This window comes from Hemicordylus capensis, chromosome 1, assembly GCF_027244095.1.
Source record: "Hemicordylus capensis ecotype Gifberg chromosome 1, rHemCap1.1.pri, whole genome shotgun sequence".
NCBI classification, from domain to species: Eukaryota; Metazoa; Chordata; class Lepidosauria; order Squamata; family Cordylidae; genus Hemicordylus; species Hemicordylus capensis.
Window position 1 is genome coordinate 239,084,153 of NC_069657.1, and position 4,253 is coordinate 239,088,405.

Below are 4,253 nucleotides of genomic sequence, written 5' to 3' on the forward strand. Positions count from 1 at the left end.
GAAAGGTGCAGAAGAGGAAACCGAGAGGATCAGGGGGCTGGAGCACCTCCCTTATGCGGCTCAGTTTCCACATCTGGGGCTTTTTAGTTGAGGGGAGAAGGCAACGAAGGGGAGCCACGATCGAGGTTTATCAAATGATGCCTGGTGTCCAGAACGTGGAGAGTGAGAAGAATTTCTTCCTCTCCCATTAGACTGGAACCAGTGGCCATCTCATGAAAATGATTGCCAAGTCATTCAGGACCAGCAGAATGGAGTCCTTTTGGACACAGTGTATTATGAATCTAGGGAATTCTCTGCCACGGGATGCGGTGCTGGCCATCAGCTTTGGAGGGCTTTAAAGGGGACTCTGGCCATTTCACAGAGGACAGTCCTATCCATGGCCACTAGTCTGGACAGCTGTAGGCCACCTCCAGGCTCAGAGGCAGGATGCCCCTAAGTAGCAGTTGCAGGGGAGCCACGGCAGGGGAAGGGGCAGGCCTTCACCTCTGGCCTGGGGGCTTCCCAGAGGCAGTAGATGGCCAGTGTGGGAAACATGAGGCAAGACAGGATAGCATGTCTTTCCTGAAGGATCTCCTCTGAAAAAGGGCAGGGTCAGGGAAGACCTCCTCCTTGTGCAGCCATTAAAACTTATCTTCACTCATCAGTCCTTTGTCTGGGATGACATCCTCATGTCTCTCTCTTTTCTACCTTTAGAAGAAGAGCAGGAAGAGGAAAAGGCCATATGACCCAGGAGAAGGCCCAAGGTAACTTTGTTTGAAGCGCAGGAGAGGCCGGGTACGTTCCAAGGAGATCAGGGGAGAGTCCTCCGAGAAGTGTGTTGTGTGCTGCCTTCAGCTCTTCCGCCACACTCACCTCCTCTGGAAGCAACTCTTTGGATCAGTGGACCGTGGCTGTGCTTCCCATGAGAGCTTTCCTGATGTGTAAATCTCCACCTTGAAAGGAAGGCTGGGGTGGGGTGGGGGATCTGAAGCACAGCCGGAGCTTTGGTCCTCCCAGACCAGGACTGACATCAATGACTAGCAGCAGCTCTGCAGACAGCAAAAATAACTTGGCCCAGGGCAGAAATCTCTTGTGGGGTCCTCCGCGATGCATCAAGATGGTTAATGCCCTCCGGCATCCGGATGAGTCTCCCTTTCTGGCTTGGGGTTCTGGTGTGGCCTCTCCCTGATCCACCTTTTGTCCACAAGGGGGAAACGTTCTCGGATGGGGGAGCATTTGTTCACCTGAGCAGAGCCCACCCTGCGCCATGGGAAGGGTTACAGGTTGGTCAGCTCCATGGAGATGTGGGAACTAGGCCTGAGGCCGGGCCTGAAAGCCATGGGGCTGGGATGGGTGCTTTCCTGGATCTGAACGGGCGGAAGCCTGCAGAGCAAACCCTGGCCAGCCGCAGGGCCTGATTCCTTTCCTCCTCTCTCTTTTGCAGGATCAAACGGAGGAGAAGCTGGCCATAGTGACATTTGTACTTCACTTAACTATTTTCATTATATTATTTAGTATTATTTGCTTAATTTATGATTGCGTAGGAATGAGATATATAAAAACTTGTGCGAACCTACTCTTTGTGTATGTATTTGTGTTCTTACTTGTATTGATTTGCAGCTGCTAAAATGCAAATGCATTTGACCACCTCAGCCCTGTGGAAACACCTCCTGCTGGGGTCTCTTCCCCATATTTAAGGCACCTGTAGGTCCAGAGCAATTGCTCCTGTGGAAGGGTTTTTCCTTGTCTTTCTTCATCCTAGTTGGCCATCAGTCTCTTTTAGAATCTCTTTAGCGTTTCCCTCAGAGGTTGACAAGCTGCCTTGATGACGATCTTCTTTGATGCCCCTTATCATGGGCTTGTCTGTTGGAAAACTGAAGAGCAGATCTGAGTCGTGCAGAAATGCACTTGGCCCTGCTGAGACAGAACTGTTGCCTGGGATATGTTATTACATATATTTCTTCTTCGTATATATATCCAAGTCTTAACTGGTACAAACCTACTGTTTGTTCCTTTGTTGACATCTACTCCTACTTGTATCGATATGCTGTTGCTATAATGGAACTGCATCTGACCTGACCACTATTCATTATCGTTGTTGTTGATGTTCTTGAATACAATCCATGACTAAAAAAACATTTCCTTCCAGTATCTGTCTCATAGGAACATAGGAAGCTGCCATATACTGAGTCAGACCATTGGTCCATCTAGCTCAGGATTGTCTACACAGACTGGCAGCGGCTTCTCCAAGGTTGCAGGCAGAAATCTCTCTCAGCCCTATCTTGGAGAAGCCAGGGAGGGAACTTGATACCTTCTGCTCTTCCCAGAGCGGCTCCATCCCCTAAGGGGAATCTCTTGCAGTGCTCACACTTCTAGTCTCCCTTTCATATGCTTTCAGGGCGGACTTAGGGGACAAGTCATGCTTGCTACCACAAGACCAGCTTTCCTCTCCTCTCTCCTTTGAGGCTTATTGTACAATATGTCACCAAGGCCATACAAAACATTCTTCCAGGGGACTGACACCATGCAGCCCTTCTGGTTTGGAGTTGGGGGGGGCTTTCTTCCACCCTGGCTACTGTTTGAAAATGCCAAACAGCTTTTTAGCACTTCGCCCCTTGCACGCCCACACTGGAGCACTTTGGCATCAGATGCTTTTCTTCCCCTATTCTCTTTCCAGGGCCAAAACAAAGACCCCCAAATCTCAGCACCCAGTCTTTGGCAGAGTCAGGCTCAGGTGCATTCTCTCCTTCAGAAAAGGTCCCAACTGTCACATTGAGAAGCCCTGAAAAGCAGTGCAGAGGAGGCAGGCAGGGCTGTCCCTGGCTGGGCTGTGGGGCTGTAGGGCTGTGGGGCTGTAGGAGCGAGTGGGACCTGGCTGGGCTGTGGGGCTGTAGGCTGTGGGGCTGTAGGAGCGATTGGGACCTCCTTCTCTAGCTTTGCTAGGCCCCGGAGAAAGGCAGTTTTCAGAAGCCCCTATGAGGAAGCAAGATTCGACGCTTTAAAAATTCATGCCAGCCAATCTTAACAATGCATAGCCAACCCACTACTCTGTTGCCCTGCTAAAAAGCAGGATTTCCACCTCCTTGTTCTCCTGCAGCCAATACTGAGAGCCCGAGCAGTGGCATAGTGAGAGTTCTGGGGGAGACCAGGGGAGACCTGGGTTCAAATCCTCCTCTACTCAGCCCTAATACTCACCGGGTGATCTTTGGCCAGATACTCAGTCTCTCTCATCCTAACCTACCTCACAGGATTGTTGCCAGAATAGAAGTGGGGAGGCAGAACCGTGCACACCATCCTGACGGAAGGGCAGGATATCAGTGGCATGACAAAATACATGCCTGTGGACATCCCAGATACCTATTTATGTTCAGTATTAGCCACATTGCGACCTCCAATGGAAGTATCGCTTGGGTGGTCAGTGCCAAAACAGAAGGAAAAGTCACCTACTTGCAATCAATTTAGGCGAAATACAGTATATGTCCCCCAATTGGGATTTCAAACTAGACAGCAGATTGGCAGACACACCAACATTCCGTCTCGCCCAGCACCGCCCAGCTCTGACTGGCAGCAGTTTCTCTTTCCGAAAGCACTGACTCTTGGTTCTTTTCCCTAGTTCCCTTTTCTTGATCTAAAATTGCTTCTCAAGCTTCGATGAGCCCTGTGGGGCATAGAAATATCGTTTCAGCAGCAGCACTATTACATATCTGTTTCGGAAAGAGATGCAATGCTCCTCATGGAGACACAACTGGGACACCTGTGGGCAGGGTGGATTCAAGATAACCAGCAGATACGTCTCACCAGACTCTGAAGGAAAAGAACCCAGATGGGGGCTACTCCTCCAAACTGCCCCAATGTAACTCCCTGGAGCGGAATGTTCATGGACTCTAGGCAATTGACAGGCAACTAGCTGGGCAGAGCTCATGGGGCTCAGTGGCAAAGAGGGGAACAGTAGGCTGTAACTGAAAGAGCAGGCAATGTCTCCGCTTGCAGAATACTCCCTCACAGCAGTCACAACCCCTTCTGCTTCTGAGGGGAAAGGGGGTCTCAAACTTCCTCCTTGCACAGCCTCAAGGCATACCAGGGATATGCTGCAACCTTTTCTTGCGGACCTATACTTGCAAGAATCGATTTGGCATAACAAGTCCTTCCAGAAACTGGGGCCCATCCATGCTTGCTGTGTGAGATGGGTGTGGCACAATATTGACCCGGAAGGAGGAAGGGGCGGAGCTCAGGGGAAGATCACCGCTTGGGTCGGCTGGAAAAGACTCCTGCCT

General features: G+C 50.6%; 1 long non-coding RNA gene across 1 annotated transcript; it reads left to right on the forward strand.

The window, feature by feature from the left end:
- The first annotated feature begins 693 nt into the window (after nt 1-693).
- On the forward strand, nt 694-1,555 carry LOC128347809 (uncharacterized). Its single transcript, XR_008317733.1, has 2 exons — nt 694-743; nt 1,424-1,555. It is a non-coding gene; the product is annotated as an uncharacterized LOC128347809 (long non-coding RNA).
- Nucleotides 1,556-4,253: the final 2,698 nt, after the last annotated feature.